Source organism: Hemicordylus capensis, chromosome 1, assembly GCF_027244095.1.
Source record: "Hemicordylus capensis ecotype Gifberg chromosome 1, rHemCap1.1.pri, whole genome shotgun sequence".
Taxonomy (NCBI): Eukaryota; Metazoa; Chordata; class Lepidosauria; order Squamata; family Cordylidae; genus Hemicordylus; species Hemicordylus capensis.
In genome coordinates this window covers 28,181,928-28,203,421 of record NC_069657.1, presented here as the reverse complement: position 1 = coordinate 28,203,421, position 21,494 = coordinate 28,181,928, and the positions used below count along the sequence as shown (strand labels likewise).

The 21,494-nt window shown below is 44.0% G+C and overlaps 1 long non-coding RNA gene across 1 annotated transcript; it reads left to right on the top strand.

The window, feature by feature from the left end:
- The first annotated feature begins 977 nt into the window (after positions 1-977).
- LOC128340566 (uncharacterized) lies at positions 978-5,986 on the top strand. Its single transcript, XR_008313802.1, has 3 exons — positions 978-2,758; positions 5,118-5,175; positions 5,311-5,986. It is a non-coding gene; the product is annotated as an uncharacterized LOC128340566 (long non-coding RNA).
- The last annotated feature ends 15,508 nt before the right edge of the window (positions 5,987-21,494 follow it).

Genomic DNA, 21,494 nt, shown 5'->3' with positions numbered 1-21,494 from the left:
GTACTTATGAGCAAACAGGTTTAAAAATTGCTATTTGTCCACGTCCTCAATATCCCATGTTCACAAACACAGAAGGGTCTCCAGATGTGTTTGTTTCATTGTCATTTTCCCCATTCTTGGCCAGAGAATGTTTATAAGAAATCTCAGCCTATTTTGTAATAACCTGTTATCCTCCCATTGAAGGAAATGAGTTTTATGCCACACTTGTTTGCATGTGCTTTTCTAGGGTTCCCTTTCGAGATACAGTTCAGTCAATGAATAATTTCCCAAAGTAACCCTGTGAGTAGATTTAGTTCATTGTATTTGCCTGCAAACACTTCACTTAAAAAAAGGAGAAGAAGCTCAAGTACATTGGAAGCCAAACAAGATATAAGCAAATACATGCACTGAAGAAAAATGAAATGTTCTGTGGCTTTGCTTGGAATATAACCTAAGCTGGTAACCTGGGAGAGTACATGATCCCCACCATGGTGACTTGGGGCCGGGCCTTCTCTGTAGTCACTCCTGGGCTGTGGAATTGTGCTCCTTATAGATATTGAATCAATAGCAGCTTTTAAAAGAGGCCTAAAGGAATGCAGCGGGGAAATGCTTGACTAACAAGCAGAAGGTTGCCGGTTCAAATCCCCGCTGCTACTATATCGGGTAGCAGCGATATAGGAAGATGCTGAAAGGCATCATCTTATACTGCGTGGGAAAAGGCAATGGTAAACCTCTCCTGTATTCTACCAAAAGAAAACCACAGAACTCTGTGGGCGCCAGGAGTCAAAATCGCCTTGATGGCACACTTTACCTTTAAAGGCATATTTACTGTATTTACCCAAATCAAAGAAGACTCTGAATTTAAGATGGCCCTCTTTTAAAAAAAGGTTATAACTGTATTTACCCCAGAGGAAGAGGAGTCATCCCTCTAATTTTTTAAATCTCTGTGCAGAATGAATTTTGTTCTGGGCGGCAGTATCAACGCTGTATGTGTGCACATGCATTCAGAGTGGGGCCTTCCTGCCCTGCTGAACCTGAGTGGGATCCAAAATGAACTGAGCGCACATCCAAAAATGTGTGAGCATGCGCACATGCACACGTCTTAGAGGGAACAGTGAAGAGGACTCTGTCTGAATTCAAGATGATCCCCTGATATCTAACATAAAGGAACTTGGAAGAAACCTAGTCTTGGATTCAGGTAAATATAATGGAGTGTAACGTGGAGCCCCGGGTCCAATGGACCTGTGGTTCCATTCCTCCTAGCCCTGCTCTCCTGTCTTAATTTGGACATCATGGAGAGCTCTCTCTCTCTCTGCAGTCAGCAAGATTGCAAAGAGGAGGGAGAACTGGCTGTGTGAGCTTCCTTCTTGGCTGAAGGACAGCCCCAGCAGCCAATAGCAGCCAGAGCGAGGGAGGAACTTCCTCCCTCAGTTTTGGTTGCTGAAGAATGAGACTGTGGTTCCATGTTCAGACGTAATGCTGGCACTGCAGTACCGGAGGTACAGGCTGCAAAACTCACTACAAACTGAAGGTACAAATCGGAATCTGAGGAGGGAAACTGTGCATCCATTTTCTCTCTGAACTGCGGTTGTATGCATCCAGACATACACAGATTTTAAGCGGCGGTCCCTTCAACTCTGGTTTCGTGTAACGTGTGGATGCAACCAGTATCTAGCCTAGCCTTCAATTACTTTTAAATGGCTTTAAATGGTTTTAATTTTGGACAATTTCAACAACAGTAATTGCTTTAATTAATTGGCCGGTTGTTTCTAGAGCCATCTGCGTTAGGCAATATAAAATGTAATAATAATATTAATAATATTAATATTATCTATACTGTATATTTAATTCTCTAAGACATACCCGTGGCTAATCCCGAGTGTGACAGCTCTCGCAAGAGTTCGTGAGCAAAAGCACCTGATTAGGCAGTGGGGATTCCATATGCAGATAGGGAGGAGGAGCCTGTGAGAGCAGAAGCACCATGGTGATTGGGCAGTGGGGATTCCATATGCAGATAGGGGGGAGGAGTCTGTGATGGTTAAGGTCAGTTTGAATGCAACTGTTACTGGTCGGAAGATGTTCTTGATTGTAGAGGAGAGGAATCTCTCTATATAAAAGGATAGTGGGCAGGCAGGGGTCTGAGAGGGGTCAGGGAGGAAGGAGCCCCTTGAGAAGAAGGAGGCTGCCGTTAAGTGAAATAGATAAGGTGAACAAGATCTGTTAACTCAGGAAGGGACAGAGAAAGGAAGGAAGGAAAGGCAGACAGACAGAGGGGGAAAGCGAGTGGAGAAGAGAGAAAGAGAGGAGAATGGAGAAAGAAGGAAGGGCAATGGATGGGCCTGAGCCTGTCAGCGGCCTGAGGGAGGCAGGCAGGCAAGAGACAAGCCCGGGCCTGTCAGCGGCCTGAGGGGAATGAGTGGCAGTGACGGTGGCGGCAGCGAGGAAGGGCCCAGTCAAATGCTGCTGCTGCTCCTGTGGGGAGGAGCAGAAGCAAGGCTCAGGTGAGGGTGAGGAGGTCTCTTGTAGCCATGTATGGTGTCCCTTGTCACAATACCTGAACAGAGCTAGGTACAGAACTGTATGCAGCAGCGCTCATACCCCTGGACTTTTAAAATCTATTTATTTGATTGATTGTTTGATTGATTCCTATACCGCCCTTCAAAAAACGGCTCAAGACATTTTTCACAGAGAAATAACAAACAAATAAGAGGGATCCCTGTCCCCAAAGGGCTCACCATCTAAAAAGAAACATGATGGACACCAGCAACAGTCATTGGAGGTACAGTGCTGGGGGTGGATAGGGCCAGTTATTCCCCCCCTGCTAAATAAAGAGAATCACCATGTTATGAGAATGTTATCACCATGAGAATGTTATGAGAATGTTATCACCATGAGAATCACCATGGGGTAAAAGGACCTGGTGGCGCAGTGGTAAAACTGCCGCCCTGTAACCAGAAGGTTACAAGTTCGATCCTAACCAGGGGCTCAAGGTTGACTCAGCCTTCCATCCTTCCGAGGTCGGTAAAATGAGTACCCAGAATGTTGGGGGCAATATGCTAAAATCATTGTAAACTGCTTAGAGAGCTCCGGCTATAAAGCGGTATATAAATGTAAGTGCTATTGCTATAAGGTGCTTCTTTGCCAAGTTAGCAAAGTCCAGGGCTTCCACACCCTCTGAGGGGCCTCAAATAATATTTAGTCTGTCCAGGGTGGTATGGTTTGTGCCCTCAAGAACCTACGTGTTAAAAAAAAGATGCTTAACTTGCAGTGCGGAGCCACCTAAGGCCTGTAGGTCCAGGCTCCAAAATTACCTTGGTGCACCTCTGAATACAGGTACACCTTCCTATCTGTATCTGTATTTCAGGGTTCTGTACCCAGATCCACTTTTAAAATGAACACAGCTTCAGTTATTAACACAAAAACTTTGTATGAGTGTATAGATATCTGAACACAGGAACAACATAATGGGGCTGTTCTCACATGCAGCCTAACCCAGGCTAGGGAATCCCAGCCTGGGTTAGGCTGCATGTGAGAACTGCCAGGATCAGACCCAATCCCAGTGGGGCAGCACCACTTAGCCCAGCTTTTTAACCTGGATTTAGCCAGGGTTAAGGAAGTGAGCGCACCCTTAACCCTGGCTTTGTGATCATGTGTCTAGGTACAGAGATGGGTGCCTAGAGCACCCGTCTCCTGCAGGAATCCCCCCAATGCACCATGCTCAGTGTGGTGCATTGTGGGATTCCTGGAGGCCAGGATGTGTCATCCCGGCCTTCTGGAGCTCAATCATATGGGATTTCAGTCTATTACTCCCCCCCCACCCCGCACACAGAGGCGTAACTATAGGGGGGGCAGGGGGGGCACATGCCCCGGGCGCCATCTTTTCTGGTCACGTGGGGGGCGCCGCCATGACAAAAAAATTTTTAAAATTTTTTTTAAAAAATTTTGTTAATACAAATGTTTCCTGCTCAGTGCAGCAGCACTGCAACAGTCAAGGGAGTGCGTCAGCGTCCCCTCCCCCACGAGCGGTCCCTTCCGCGCCGCCCACGCCCCCCCATTGCTTTGCTGCCGCCTGGCGGCCAGTCGGTGGCCTGGCTTGGTGGCGGGCGCTTGTGAGGAAAAACCTAAGTATAATGTAGTATGTGAGGGGGGGCTGGGGGGGCGCCATTTCAGTGCTTGCCCCGGGCGCCGTTTTCCCTAGTTATGCCTCTGCCCGCACACCCACTAGGTTGTGTGAATAGCTCCATTGTCCTAATAGGGCTATTATCACCTGCTAATATCTGCAAATTAAGCTATTGTTTCAGGCATAGGAGCAAGGGCCAGTAAAAAAAATATGGCAGCACTACTTTAGGAGATTCCCCAGAGCAAAAACTCTAGTGCAACAGTTACACAGATTAGATCCTTGTACTCTGTGTTATTTAATCCAGAACTACCGTAATTTCATTTTGTTATCACAGTCACTGAAGTGGATTAGAATCCCCACTTCATCCATAAGCAAATCTTCAAAGGGGAAGATGCACCCTTTTACTCCTCTCTAATGACCCTTATGAATATAACAATCTGGTTAAAGGGCATTAAAGGATAGCTGGTCCACACTATTTGATCCTAGATTTATATTTTCAAAGTCTTGGCTAATGCTGATTCTACTTTGAGCACTGGGAGCAAGCTTGTGCCATAGCCTAACATTTGATGGAATAGCTTGTGAAAAAAGAACGAATCAAATCATGCAAGAGGCATGTGAGAGAAATCAGTCTCTGCACGAAACCCTGTGTTTAGTCATGAGACAGGTGAAAATGGAAAGCCAGCGTTCTAAAATATCCAGAAGCATTTTTGCGTGGGTTGTAAGAAATTATTTTATTACGTGGCTATATGTCTAGTTTTGTATGTCAATAATTAAAATGCAGTCAGTAAAATGAAAAGAAGAAAAAGCCCACCTTTTTAGTTGCTAAGGGTGGGTGGGAAATGAACTCTTGACATACCCAGCAGTGAAAGGGTCAAAGCCGTAATATTAACTGAACCCTCCTGGGGACAAATGTTGTTTACAGTATATGTTTAAAATAATATTCCTGGCTACTAGGTCTTTCCCTCAGGATAGTGCAATTACAACAGTAACAGAGGATTAATTAAAGCCTTTCCCACAGGTGTTGCTGGAGATCTTGAATCGACCAAACGGGGATACATTACTAACTTGGCACAGAGGTGAACAGACCAGAAGCCGTTTGCAATAATTACTGAGGCACAAGGGCAGGGCTGAGCTGCTTCTTCATCTTTCCCCTCCCTCCCTCTCTTTTTCGCTTCATTTATCTGATTTTGATTAATACTTTTGTTTCATAGATATCACTCCAGAGAGGCACAAGGGGCCCCGGATACATGCGATGGAAACGAAGGGGAAAAATTAGGTCACACACGGCTGAAATCAATAAGGGACCTTCTTCACTGTCAGTTCAAGGGGAAGACTACTTTCCATACTTGAACTCTGGAACCTCAGCCCACTTGCCCAAAGACCTATCTGCAAGTTGTTGGCCCAGTGTTGAGGGTGGGAGGAGAAAGACCCGCAGCCAAATGTTTTCCTCTGCAACCCTTCTGAATTCCTGGCTCTCCAGAGTCCATGCGCTGAGTCTCAGGGTAACACTAATCTGTCAATATTCTTGAATCATTTGGTAATATCAGTGTTGCTGGCATCTTTGTGATGGTGCCAGAATATCCTAAGGTTATGTAAATCTAAGAGCTGATATATGGAGGAACCTGCCATAGGGCAGGGAGTTGGTCGTTTCACCCCTTAGATTGATTCTATCATTTAAGGATTGAAAAATGTAGACTAGACTTAAGCTGCATTCACATGAACTGAAGCAATTATGGTGAGAGCGTTCTGATGGATTGTTATGAGGAGGGTGTGTCTTACTCCTGTCATGTTCACTCGTAAGTCTTGGAATTGTATGTGTTGTGAAAAATATTTTTGAAGAAAACAGTACTCAGAGTGATTCTGTGACTAGAGCCTTTTTTTGTTTTATGTTTCTTTAAAGGGGGAGGGTTTTTAAAGGGGGAGGGTTTGTCTAAAGGGGGAGGGTTTTGAGAAATGTGTCAGGTATTTATCTATCTCTAAGAGGTATCATTCCCCATGCTTTCTAATGGGAGAGTCTTTAATAGCTTTTCCAGGAAAGTAATGCTTTTTTTCTGGGGTTGGGGATGTTTTTGGTACCCAGGGCAAGGTCTGGAACCTAACTGCAAAATAAAAAATTGCATATCTCTATCTTTTGTGGCTTCTCTGAGAGTTTCATGTCAATTAGTCAATGAGGCCCAAGCACCTTTATGTTAGAGACATAAATATCTATAAACTAGATTGTCCATATCTAGGTTTAATGTGGGCTTCCAACATGACATTGATTGTGTGAGCCCTAGGTGAACTCCAAAGTGGTTTGTGGTATGGATTCACAAAATCATGCTAATGTTGGTAACCAACATTAAGCCTAGATTTGAATTGTGTGAATTATTGTTAATAATTGAATTATTGAATTACTGGTCTTCTTGGCCGAAGAAGAATCTGAGATTCCCGTCTTGGCGTGGATTCATAAAATCACGCTAATGTTGGTAACCCACATTCAACCTAGATTTGGATTATTGTGTGAAGCAAGGATTAAAATGTCTTGCAACAGTCTACTTAATCTGGATGTGGCCAATGCATGTGTAACTGCTGCCAGCTCTGCTGTCAGGGACCATCCATACCTGAGGCAAGCTGCCAAATGTTGCTTTGTCTCATCCCCCTCCATCTGGGTGAGCCTTGCTCTCCACTGCAAGGTTTAATGGGACTTCAGGTCTGGGAGAGTAGGCTACTTGCCGGAGAGAAGGCTGTAGCCTATTCTCATCACCCTGTACCCCCTCTGGAAGCTTTCGATACATTTCTCCTTCAACCATCTTCCTTTCTCTCCTTGCCAGAACCCAGTGTTTCTCTCCTCCTCGGCGTGCAGAGCAGTGTCTCTTTTTCCCTCCACACCTTTCCCTTACCTCCTTTCCCCAACAGTCCCAAGCCCTGATGATGATGATGATGATGATGATGATGATGATGATGATGAATTTGATTTCTATACCGCCCTTCCAAAAATGGCTCAGGGCAGTTTACACAGAGAAATAATAAATAAATACCGTAAGATAAGATGGCTCCCTGTCCCCAAAGGGCTCACAGTCTAAAAAGGATACTTCCCTTCTTCCCAGTACTTGGAGCACCCTGGGAGAAGTGGCTTCTGCTTCTGCCCCCTTTCTCTTCTCATCCCTCTTTGACCCCTTTGAAAGCCTGCTGCCCCTTGGAAAAGCCTGCAGGGACTCCCAATTCGCTCCCAGCACAGACTTTCAAAGCGGTGCAGAGGGGCCAGAAGAGGCTGCCAGCAAACAGCCACAAAACTAAAGGAAGTGTAGAGCCCACACTTCCTGTACTCCACTGCACTCCACTCTTGCCTTTCAAAATGGCAGGGGTAGCAAGGACGTAGCAGCGGTGGCCAGACAGGCCTGAGCAGCGCCAGGAGGCCCAGTGGGGTGGCAGCTACAGTTCTTTTACATTTCTCTAAATAAATAAACAAATAAACAGAATGACATTGGGAACCCAAATTTCTCCAAATTTGAAAAAGAATTTCAAGGTTCCCCCAAGGAAAACAACAGGGGGGGAACACCCCTACACAAACAAACATTCCTAAAAATAAGCACTCTTGGATTCGTACTGATCCAAAGCACCTATGCCTTGTCTGGATCAAGTCTCAGTTTCTTAGCCCACTTGCTGCCCATCACAGCCTCTAGGCTGATAGACGGCACTGTAGCTCAGTGGTAGAGCATCTGCTTTGCATCTGGAAAGTCCCAGGTTCAATCCCTGGCATCTCCAGGTAGGGCTGCCAGTCAGTGTAGACCAGGGGGTTCCCTACCCGTGGTACTCCAGATGTTGCTGAATGACAACTCCCATCATCACTAGCCACAATAAATTGCAACTGGGGGTGATAGGAGTTGTAGTTCAGTAACATCTGGAGTACCACAGATTGAAGAAGTACCTAGGGAAGAAAATACTGAGGTTGATGGATCAATAATCTGACACTGTATAAGGCAGCTTCCTAGACCCCCAGTTAAGGGTTACCCTGTCTCCCTGGAATCAGATGGAAATTAGATGAAAATCCCCTTTTAAAATTATTATTATGCTATTTACACACTGTCTACCAGATGTTTTTGACTGGATTTGGTACTTTAATTATCGGGCCCTTTCCAAAGGTCTAGGATAACTAAAGAAAAATAAATATATCACCATAGTATTTGTGCTGTCCCGAGCAGTGTGGCCTTCTGTTGCTGTATAATAATAATAATAATTAATAATAGCAACAACATTGATAATAAAATTCAGCCATCCCAGGTCCTTGGGAAGGACTCGATGTCTGGATAAAACAAACCAGTCAATAACACCTGTCTGACTGTGTAAATAAATAAATAAATAAATAATTTCTTGTTTACACAGTCAGACAATAATAATAATAATAATAATAGATTATTCTACATTAGGTGCTTCAACTATAGCTGATACATTATTCTTCCCTGTATTGGAAAACTTTTAAGTAGCGTATAACACCATGAGAAATCACCATAGGCCTTTGCTTTGTGTGTGTGATTCGTCAGAATTTTCCTCTTAAAGAATATAGCATACTGCCAAAAAATAAAATAAAATGAATAGGTCAGTAAGCAAAAATATATAAACTCAAAGTGTATTCTTCCAATAATTCTCAAAGGTAGACATGAATAATGTGACCCAGTATGGATTGCTATGTGCTGCCGCATCTCACGATTGCTCCCTGATACCTAACTTAGTCTGTGTTGTGGACTGAGAATCTTATTTGTCCATATAAATCTCCTCTTGAACTGATCTCAAAGAGTCCAATAGCCTAAAAAGATACAGTTATATATTACTGATTGAGAGTCGTTATGTGCATATTGCTGGAGTGGTACAGAAGACACACTTGCTTGGTGGGGTTTCTGCCTCTGAAGTTTCCCAAGTGATTCTGTTCATCATCCGCACATACTGGGAGTTTATGCATACCCACCAGCACCATGGGGATTGGTTACAAAGCTTATGGTGTGAGCAGTGTGTCTGTTGTATTTCCAGCCTACCTGGCTCTATTGAAAGTGCATGTTGTCGTCCGTGCACATCTGGAAAGAGTTTCATTGATCACACGGGGACTCTGAATGTGGGCCCTGTTATTTTATGGTTTTAGGAAGCATGGCCATAAAGCCCCTTCCTGCCACAAGAGTTCCTTGGTCTGCATGAAGTAAGAGAGTGGAGAGAGACCAAGAGAATAGAAGCAGAGGACTGGAAAGAGATGAACAAGTTCTCAGTTCAAGACTCTGCCCTACAGTTAGTTCTCTGGTATCTGCAGCATGGCTTACATGTTGGTTTCATCTGCATGATTTCAAAGGAAGGCGACTCCACAATATCCTTAGGTAATCTAGTTGCAAATGGTGCTTACCTATATCCAGTTTAAATCCTGCCCCTCACATTCCATCCTGTATAGTAGTGATGTTTGGACACTATATGGATGTGAAGTTTGGACACTTCACAGAGCTGTTCTGGGGGAAGAAAACTGGTCTTGTCGTAGCAAGTATGATTTCCCCCCATTGCTAAGCAGGGTCTGTCCTGGCTTGCATTTGAATGGGAGACTAATGTGAGCACTATAAGATATTCCCCTTAGGGGATAGGAATTCTCTGGGAAGAGCATCTGCCTGCTTGCATGCAGAAGGTTCCAAGTTCCCTCCCTGGCATCTCCAAGATAGGGTTGAGAGAGACTCCTGCCTGCAACCTTGGAGAAGCTGCTGCCAGTCTGGGTAGACAATACTGAGCTAGATGGATCAAAGGTCTGACTCGGTATATGACAGCTTCCTATATTCCTATATTCCGGATTACCACCATAAATGTGTCTGGCTTTTGGGAGGAGGAATTCTCCAAAGTGCCCTTTCTGCTCTCTTGCAGTGGATTATAGGCGCAGGCGTTGCCTCAGAGTTGGGGGAAGTAAGGAAGTTTATTCACTCCCCGCCTTCCCCTATCAGTGGGAACCAAAAGCCTGAGCCCTTCTCCAGGAGACTGTCAGGCCCACAAACCCTGTCCCCTCTGATCTGCTCATCCTCGGCAGCCTCTGCCTTAAATAAATCCCTGCATCTCAGACACTCCTCCCTGCTTTCAGCCGGCTCCATCTTCCCTGGCCAGGCACGTGTCCTGGACACCCAATCCCTGGCCTCCACAGGGGGCTCATTCCCCAACTCCACCCCCTGCCTTACCATTCCTTGCAGCTGCTTTCCTGGCTAGTCCCTCTCCACCAATCTGCTACTTCATTGGGAAAGGATATCAGCTTTCATTGCTCTCATTGGGAAAGGATATCCGCCCAGGCAAAAGCCCTATTTGGGTGTTATCCCTGTGTTCAGGTTGAATATGGGGAGAAGGAAAACAGGAATGGGTCAGCTAGCCACACCCCCGTGCCTATGGACACCTCTAGCCATGCCCCCATTTCACCCTGGTTCAACATTAGCGTGTACAGAAAAGTTCTGGATCCAGAGAGAGTACAGAGCCATAATTAGCTGGCATAATTCAATCTTCCGGTCATACATCTAGGCTGATCACTTGAGTAGGTGACTGTTTTAAGACAGCACAGTTACAGCACTGTTCAATTATAGATTGGTTAGGGGCAGAGTGAGAGAGTGCCCTAGTGGTATCTCTTCCCTTCCCAGCCTAATGGATGATTGCATGGTTTCTTGAGGACAAAATGCTTTCTGGAATTAGCCTGGATCCCTCTACCTTATGAAACATCAGTACTGAAATAATGGTGTCTGGAGGACCAATGTGCCCATTAGGTGAAGACAGGCACAATATTTTTAGAGCAATGGGGATGATATTTTAATTGTCCTGCCTTCCTGTGCTTAGTTCAGACCAAACAGACCCTTCCTTTTCAGTGCTGAGCAGTGTTGCCTCTAACAGAGATTCCCAGATGTTGTTGACTACAACTCCCAGAATCCTCAGCTGCAATGGCTTTTGCTTGGGATTCTGGGAGTTGTAGTTAACCACATCTGGGAATCCCTGTTAGAGAGAACACTGGTGCTGAGCTCTTTTTTTAAAAAAATGCTGCATTAATACAGCAGAAGTTGACAGCTCTGACTGGCTGGTGCCCATGCTGTCATCAAGAACCTTGCAACATTTGCAACCTTAAACTATATTGTCAGGGTTGTTATATTAATAAGTGGAAGGATGAACAAATAAATGGATGGGTACATGTCACCTTTTAAAAAGTTCAAATGGCAAATGCCCTGTCGCATGGGGAAGAGGAAGACAAATGGCTGAATAAGCATCCAGGTCATTGCTAGGCATTCAGATTGCAGTGTTGAGGGACCAAATATGAATTCCCCTGTTAGCTGTGATAGTGCTGCCTAGACTGTGTTGTCACAATACTCTCTCATGAAGGGTTACAAGTTGACCTATGCCCTGTATGTAGATAGAATGAACAATAGGGAACAATGGGAGGAGAGCTGGTCTTGTGGTAGCAAGCACAATTTGTCCCCTTAGCTAAGCAGGGTCTGCCCTGGTTGCATATGAATGGGAGACTACATGCGTGAGCACTGTAAGATATTCTCCTTTGGGGATGGGACTGCTCTGGGAAGAGCAGAAAGTTGCAAGTTCCCTTCATGGCTTCTCCAAGATAGGGCTGAGAGAGATTCCTGCCTGCAACCTTGGAGAAGCTTCTGCTAGTTTGTGTAGACAATACTGGGCTTGGTGGACCAATAGTATGACTCGTTATAAGGCAGCTTCCTATTTTTGTTTGTTTGCTTTCTTCCTTCTTTAAATACTTCAAACTCTTACATGTCCCACGTGAGGGAGGCACTTGATGCCATTGCCTTGGTGAAATGAAGCAGATCTGGAACCTCATGCACACCTCTTTTTGTTCCACAATAGAACACAAATAGGATATAATAAATAAATATTCAAATCTTGTTTTCTTCAGGCTTAGTGAGTCCAGTTCCACCACCCTTTCCTCATAATATGACCTGAATGGAGGACTTCACATCATCCTTTATACATTTGCAGGCAGATTTTGCAGATCATTTTCCTGGCAACTTCCCTAAATTGGTGTTTCCATCATGGTGGTTAGTGCCAAACTTCAGGTGGAACTGATTTCTCCATTAAAAAGCTGAAATGTTTGTTCTTTATAGAAATTATGCTAATTAACCAGATTTGTCCTTGCTTCGCATTGTTTATTCTGCTTTTGTTAAATATGCAGGAGCTCCGCCCCTAGCCAATGAACTTCTTACACAGATTTCTGAGATTCCAGTAGGCCTGACTCACAAACTTTCAAACCTATCTTTGCTGCCATCAGGACTAAACGCTTCCCCTTTTAAAAGTGAGAGCTGGGATTCTCAGAAAGCTGGATTCTGCGTCTTGGGTCACCTTTCTGCTTCTTTTCTTCCTACATTTGCACAGAATTGCAGAATTCACATAGCCTTGGCTATAAATTGTCACCAGCAGGTGGTGCTAGTTGTTGATATAAGAGATGAAGTGGTCTTCTGCCAGTTATCTTCCAAATATCTGTGGTAAGCTCTCTTGTGAGCAGAGAGACAAGAGTGAGTAGTAAGCTAGAAGTAATGAAACATCCTTCAAGGGGAGGCTTGTGGGACCAAGAGGTGGCCTCTCCTTTGGTCTGTCTTCCCTTGTGTTTGCCTGCTTTCCCAGTGTAGTGTAGCTATTTATTTGCCTTGCTCCCATTTCCTTTCATTCATATATAATGAATGAAACCACAGGAAACCACACTAGAAAGTACACAGTGGCCCACATAGAATGCAGCATCCTGCAGGCATTTTGTACACTGTGGGCACTATTGTGTGTTTCCAAGACAACATTCACTGGCGCAAGTATGTTCCCATCAGCTGCTTGAACTTCGCCTTAGAACATGGCTGCACAATTTTGGCCTTCCAGCTGTTTTGGGACTCATCATCCCACAGTGGCCAATAGTAAAGGATTATGGGAGCTGTAGTCCAACATCTGCCAGAGGGCCAAAGTTGTGCGTCCCTGCCTTAGAAAAACACAGCAGTAGCACCCACAGTGCACAAAATGCCCACGGGATGCTGCACTTGATGTGGGCCAAAATATTTACAGTGTAACTGCTGTGGATCTTGCCAGCAGAATATCAGAAGGAGGCTGATAAGCATACAACCAAAGTACTGAAGGTTCTCTAATGAGACTTAGCCACGGACCCATCAACCTCTGCAAGAATCAACTTGCACAGTCCAGATAACAACAATAATGCATCACGTTGTTTGTTAGCACAGAAGCTGCACTCCATAGAAGGCTATGAATCAGGACTGCTGGAGAATCTCCAAGCTTGAGGGATGACTAACAGAGCACAATGGATGGGCAAGGAAGCCTGCTCTTATATGGATGGATTACAAAAATGCAGGTAGGCCACACCTCATAGGAGCGGTACATACCATGATGCTCCACCAATGCTTCTGATCGGAAGAGAGAATTGCAGAGAATTCTAAGTAGGAGGTTGTCATATCAGCCCATCAGCATCCTCTTGGTCTGGGAAAGCAGGTCATGCTGAAGGGCCAATCTGTAAATCAGGGATCTCAAACAGTGGCCCTCTACACTTGCTGGACTACAACTCCCATCACCCCCAGTCATAATGACCAGTAGCCAAGGATGATGAGAACTGTAGGCCAACATCAGCAGAAAGGCTGTCGTTTGATGCCCCTGCTATAAATACCTGCATACCTTCTAACTTCCCTGAATCTGGGCAACTTGTCACTGGAGGAAGCTGCTTGGTTTCCCCTTCTGGCCAGTTTCCTCCCAGCTTGACTCCAGTATGCCTCCAAAATTCCTGCCAACCAGCCCGATCCCTTCCCTCTATAAACCACAAAGAAAAAGATAGAGGCCTTTGATGTCTACTGCAACACTTCATCTTCCCCCTCCAAAGCCCACCCCCTTGACAATGTTTGTACACTTTTGTACCAGCCTTGCCTATTAATCATATATCTATTCCAAGTTCAGACGTGTTGGCACAGATAAGGCAGCAAGGCAGTATCTTGGCCAGTGCATAACTTCTTCCATATGGTCAGCTGGGATCACATGGGGATCACCTTGGTTTTACCATTCCTTTTCACACCAGTTCCTGCCTCCCCACTACACACCCCATGACTTCAGAAAGAATCATGCTATTATAGAGTTTTCATATAGTATGGCAGCAACCTGAGATATTTATGCATTGTATTTTTATACTAACCATGTTCCAAGGAGCTCTGGGAGACATACATGGTCCCCTCCATTTTATCCTTACAACAACCCTATAAGGTAGGCTAAGCTGAGAGAGAGTGATGATCCAAGGGCAATTTCGTGGATGAGTGGGGATTTGAACCTGGGCTTCCCAAACCCTAGTCACACATTCTTACCACTATGCTGCACTGGCCATGCAGATGCTGTTATTTTGTGACTACCATATAATCACAGTAACTCATGAATGAGTTAAGCATTCATAGTGATTAAACGGGTAGTGATAAACGGGGCAGGGGGAGGAAGTAGGGGAAACATCTCATTGTTCAAAGGCAAACATTGCTTAGGAGTTCCAAGGTATCCTCCTTTGAAAATTGGGCTAAAAAAGTGAGCATAAGTCAACAACACGGAAGCATCCTCTACAAACATGATTAAAGATGCTGGAAACACCACAAAACAAGATCTCTGGTTAAATTTGGAAAACTGCCCCTCTCTACATTAATAATAATAATAATAATAATAATAATAATAATAATAATAATAATGCCCAGTGAGGCACTACCTTGGCGTGGTTGTGGGGCTTGAGTGCTCTCTGAGGAAGGTGAGAGCTATGCCAGAGGTCCAACCATACTGGACAGGTCTCACCAGAGGAGACAGACAAAGAGTGCCTCTCCCATCAACAATATGGTGAGACGTAACTTTAATAAATCTATACCGGATCGGTCGTCGCCCGGGTCAACAAGGACCGTGCCAGGTGCTGGAGTCCCAGGACATCTGGTGGCAAGTGAGCAACAGGATCTTCAGTTGAGCAACCAGGGCTGAAGACAGCAAAGTTATTGGAAGAAAAGTCGCTTAACCGGAAAAAATATACGAAAAATGCCAACAAGGAAATAATGATCTGCTATTACAAGTCTAGTCCAACTAGAAGAGGTTATTTAAAAAGAATATACCAAATTTGGAAAGAGAAGCATCCAGATACAGAAATAACAGAACAAAGGCTAGCAGACCAGAGAAGATTCATAATAAGAAATAAAGTACTCACAGGAGTTGAGCTGGAAGAACGGCAAAGAGCAACACAGGCTCAAGACATGGAAGAAGAATTACCACCAACTGAAGCAGTTGCTCAGGCGCAGGTGGAGGAGGTGTTGGAAATCGAGGATGCCACTGTTGCTGAACTGTTTGAAAATCAAAACCAGGCAACCTCCCCTCTGCCTTCACCTCAAAAACCCAAATCCCATTTAACAGAAAAGCAACAAGAACTAAAGCAAAAAATAACTGAGCACATGAACCAAACAACCACCAGGGTTCGACTTCCAGCTCTAAAAACAGTTGCCAAAAAACAACTTGCTCAGGTATTAAAAGATGTCAATGCTGCACTTGCAGAAATAACAACCAATAATTTGCAAGAAACAAACCAACTAATGTACACTGCAGCAACAATAATAACACAAGAGCTCAGATATAAGATCAATGGACCTGTAAAAAAAGAAAGTAGTACATCACCTAAATGGAAGATTCAATTAGAAAATAAAATCTCCAGGCTTAGATCAGATGCTAGTAAACTGAAAGATATGAAAGACAAGAAGCTGAAGAATAAAAACACCAAACAGTATCTGATCCAAAAATACCACCTAGATTCAATGAAAATTAGAGAAGTCCTGGAAATAATAAAGCAGCAAATAACAGCAGTGTCAAAGAAGATTAGCAGATATGAAGCCAGAACTAAACAACACAGGCAGAATCTCCAATTCCAGTTGAATCAGAGATGTTTCTACCAAAGCATAGAAGGAGAAACTGCAAGAAACGTAGAAACACCAAATAAAGATGAAACAGTGCAATTCTGGGGAAAATTATGGGACAATCCAATAGATTATAATAAAAAAAGCAGGCTGGATGAAAGAGGTCAAAAAATGTAACCAACAAATGCAAGATCTAATAATAACACGAGAATTAATAAGTGAAAGATCAAAGAAAATTAAAAATTGGTCTGCGCCAGGCGACGATGAACTGCATGGCTTCTGGCTTAAACACCTAACAAGCCTTCATAAACAACTATCAAAACAGTTCAATCACATTATGAAAGGCGGTGATATTGAACAATGGCTAACAACTGGGAAAACTCATCTCATCATGAAAGACCCAGCAAAAGGTGCAGTTCCAAGTAATTATAGACCGATAACCTGCCGGCCAACCATGTTCAAATTATTAACTAGAATAATAGCAGATGAAGTGATGCAAAACTTATTAACTAACAAACAGCTTCCAGTTGAACAGAAAGGAAATTGCCCGAACACCAGAGGCACAAAAGACCAGCTGCTGATTGACAAAATGATTTTAGAAAACTGCAAGAGAAGAAAAACAAATCTAAGTTTTGCATGGATTGACTACAAGAAAGCCTTCGATTCATTGCCTCACACATGGATACTAAAATGTTTAGAAACAACTGGTGTCAGCAAAAATATTCAGATATTTATAAAAAAAGCAATGAGCATGTGGAGTACACAGTTAACAATCAATGGCGAGGCACTTGGACAGGTTAGCATTAGAAGAGGCATTTTCCAAGGGGACTCACTATCCCCTCTGTTGTTTGTAATCGCCATGACCCCACGTTCACAAATACTAAACAAAACAAGCCTCGGATACCAAACATCTAAAACATCCAGTAAAATCAACCATCTGCTGTACATGGACGATCTGAAGTTGTATGGAAAGTCCCAGTCAGAAATCGAATCACTGCTAAATACTGTCCGTATATTCAGTAGCGATATAGCAGTGGAGTTTGGATTAGACAAGTGTGCTGCATTAATAATGAACAGAGGGAAAATAACAAAAACAGAAGGAATAGAATTGCCCAGTGGAAGCAAGATCAAGAACCTGGAAGAGAAAGAATCTTACAAATACTTGGGCATTCTCCAGGCTGATAACATTGCACACACTGAAGTTAAAAGAAAAATTGGAAGTGAATACATCAGGAGAGTCAGAAAAATCCTCAAGTCTAAACTCAATGGCGGGAACATCATACAAGCCATAAACACCTGGGCTATACCTGTTATTAGATACACTGCAGGAATAATAGACTGGACCCAGGCAGAGCTAGAGATGCTAGATCGTAAGACCAGGAAAATCATGACCATCAATCATGCTCTGCACCCCCGCAGTGATGTAGATAGGCTCTACCTCCCTCGCAGCTCAGGTGGAAGAGGAATGCTGCAAGTCCATCAAACAGTAGAGGAGGAGAAAAGAGGCCTTGAAGAATATATAAGGGACAGTGAAGAAGATGCACTTCAAATGGTCAAGAATGCGAAACTATTCAACACCAATGAAACAAAACAGGCCTACAAGAAGGAACCGAGCAGAAAAATGGAGAAATAAGCCCCTGCATGGTCAATATTTACACAATATAAGTGGAAAATCAGACATCACCAAGACCTGGCAATGGCTTAAGAATGGAAACTTGAAGAAAGAAACAGAGGGTTTAATACTGGCTGCACAAGAACAGGCACTAAGAACAAATGCAATAAGAGCAAAAGTAGAAAAATCAACCACAAACAGCAAGTGCCGCCTTTGTAAAGAAGCAGATGAAACAGTGGACCACCTGATCAGCTGTTGTAAGAAGATCGCACAGACTGACTACAAAGAAAGGCATGACAAGGTAGCAGGGATGATACACTGGAACATCTGCAAAAAATACAAGCTACCTGTAGCCAAACAATGGTGGGACCATCAAATTGAAAAAGTTGAAGAAAATGAAGATGTAAAAATATTATGGGACTTCTGACTACAAACAGACAAACATCTGCCACACAATACACCAGTTATCACTGTAGTCGAGAAGAAAGAAAAACAAGTCAAAATAATCGACATAGCAATACCAGGGGATAGCAGAATAGAAGAAAAAGAAATTTTAAAAAATCACCAAATACAAAGATCTACAAATTGAAATTGAAAGGCTGTGGCAGAAAAAGACCCAAATAATCCCAGTGGTAATTGGCGCCCTGGGTGCAGTTCCAAAAGACCTTGAAGAGCACCTCAACACCATAGGGGCCACAGAAATCACCATAAGCCAATTACAAAAAGCAGCTTTACTGGGAACAGCCTATATTCTGTGACGATATCTATAACAACTGACAATAAAATTCAGCCCTCCCAGGTTCTTGGGAAGGACTCGATGTCTGGATAAAACAAACCAGTCAATAACACCTGTCTGACTGTGTAAACAAGAAATAATAATAATAATACCTGTAGCCAAGAATGGTGGGACCATAATATTGAAAAAGTTAAAGAAAATGAAGATGTAAAAATATTATCGGACTTCCGACTACAAACAGACAAACATCTGCCACACAATACACCAGATATAACTGTAGTCGAGAAGAAAGAAAAACAAGTCAAAATAATCGACATAGCAATATCAGGGGATAGCAGAATAGAAGAAAAAGAAATAGAAAAAATCACCAAATACAAAGATCTAGAAATTGAAATTGAAAGGCTGTGGCAGAAGAAGACCAAAATAATCCCAGGGGTAATTGGCGCCCTGGGTGCAGTTCCAAAAGACCTTGAAGAGCACCTCAAAACCATAGGGGCCACAGAAATCACCATCAGCCAATTACAAAAAGCAGCTTTACTGGGAACAGCCTATATTCTGCGACGACATCTATAACAACAGCAACAACATTGACAATAAAATTCAGCCATCCCAGGTCCTTGAGAAGGACTCAATGTCTGGATAAAACAAACCAGTCAATAACACCTGTATGACTGTGTAAATAAATAAATAAATAAATAAATAAATAAATAATATGATTTATATTAAATATTATTTGAACATGCATTATACTGACTCAGTTCATTGGTCAATCTAGGTCAATATTGTCTAATTAGATTGGCAGTGGCCTTCCATGTCCCCCCAATGAACCTGGGTCATTCTGCATGCAAGACACTGCGTGCAACCACTGAGTTCAAGTTCCTCCTCAAATGTACTTTGCTTAGATCAGGTCCAGTATGATCTAAACTGCCATTAGATTGGATTCCAAGGTAGTGCTGGTGTTGTCTAAATTCCTGATGCTCTACTGTGGTCTTCACACTGTAAATAAAACCCTTCCTGTTGCTTCTATCTTCAGATGTGACAGGTGGCTCAATTTCTGGTCTGAAGAAAGCAGGACGGCACAGCTAGCCAACCTGAGGCTCTGTGGCTGTTGCTGGACTACCACTCCTATCATCCGCTGCCACAAAGTATTATGGCTGGGATGATGTAAGCTGTAGTCCCCCAACAGCTGCGGAGCCTCAAGTCGGCCACAGTAGGGCCTCAGACTCTGGTCACTGCTATGTAGGTCCAGATACTGAAGTTCCTTGATGCAATACTTCGACTAAAGCAGGGTGGGCAAACTTGGCCCTCCAGGGGTAGTTGAACTACAATTTCCATCTTCCCCAGCCACAACAAGTTGTGGTTGGGAATGCTGGGAGATGTAGTTCAACAATGGCTAGAAGGCCAAGTTTGCCCACCCCTGCAGTAAAGCTAAACAGGCTTGCCCTTCGAAGGTGTCAGATAAGAGATCACTTGGGAATGATGCATAAGCAAGTCTCCATTCCTTGGAAGAAGATATGCATAGGCTATTGCATCTCATAGGGCTAGCTGTGCCATGTCTCCCAGCAAGGACTCACCAAGGGAGCCCAGCTGAAGTCAAGCTAGAATGCTCAGGTCAAAAGCCAGGGAGTCAGTGGTTTGAGGGAGTGAGCACAGGCCAAGTCAGGTCTAGACCAGGAGGTCAGGTCTGCACTGAGTAAGGTCAGCCAGGACAAGTCACACATCAAGGTGAAGCCAGGAAATCAGATCTGCACAGAAACAGTGCAAATAGCAAGAGTCAGGCTGGGAGCAGTTGCAACCACGACGACAATGAATATTTATATAGTCTGTTCAACAAAAGTCCCCAAAGTGATTTACGTAGATAAAAATAAATTAAAAAAAATGGCTCCCTGTGCCCCAAAGGGCTCACAATCTAAAAAAGAAATATAAGATAGACACCAGCAACAGCCACTGGAGGGATGCTAAGCTGGGGAAGGATAAGGCCAGTTGTTCTTCCCCCCTGCTAAATATAAGAGAATCGCCACTTTTAAAAGGCACCTCTTTGTTCAGTTAGCAAAGTCCTGCAGCAGCAGGGGACTGAGTCCCTTTCAAGAGGTAGTGGATTCTGACCACGCCCCCCCCCCCCCGGGTCTGGAATGTTGACAGACTTAAAGTGCCTACGCCTTATTACGCAATCGCTGGATGTGGCGTAGCTGAGGCTCTGGTGCTGGAGCTGGCACAGCTTTAGCATCTCTTTCTGAACTACAGGAGGAAGAAGAGGGCAAGGGTGCATCTTCTTGTTGAGGGGGGGGTTCTGGAGTTGCAAGGTCCCCCAATTCCTGGAGTGGGGGGCCCTCGTGCCCCACTTCCTCTGCTGCATCTGTCCCAGGGTCAGGCTCATGGTCTGTCTTGGATGAAGCGGGGTCAGGCTCGGGAATCATGACACCAGAGTAATAAATAACAAATCAAAAAGCAAATTAAATAATATTTAATTGGTTTTAAATGGTTTCAAAAGAGAGTGTTATGTGAATACTTTGATTGCTGTTATTTAGGGTTTTATGTTGAATTCAGGGACGAACTGGTTCAAAGGACTCTCAGGGGCCATGCCTCGTGCCCCAGACACTTCCCCTGCATCTGACATCAGATGCTGATGCAGGGGGCGGGGCTAGGGGGTGCGGTGGTGGGCTGAACCCGGGTTGCCGCTGTCCTCCCTCTGTGCCTGGTTGAATTTTAAATGGTTTGAATTTTTAATGTAAACTGCCCAGGCCCATTCTGGGATGGGCAGTACATACATTTATTTATTTGCATTTATATCCTGCTTTTCCTCTGAGTAGCCCAGAGCGGTATACATGCTTATGCTTATCCTCAAAACAACCCTGTGAGGTAGGTTAAGCTGCGAGAGAAGTAACTGACCCAGGGTCACCCAGTGAGTTTCACGGCTGAATGAGGATTTGAACTTGGTTCTCCCAAATCCTTGTCCAGAACTCTAACCACTACACCACACTGGCTCTCTTCAGGAAGCGGAGAACTAGGGGAGACAAGTTCCCAAATTTGTCCCACATGATGGACACAATCGAAAATAATAAAAACACGCCAACTTCAGTGGAACCACAGAATCAATGACTGGATGACTGCAAGCTATAATTGGAGCCGTGGGGCTCGAAGCCCAGCTTTCTTCCTCAAAGTGAA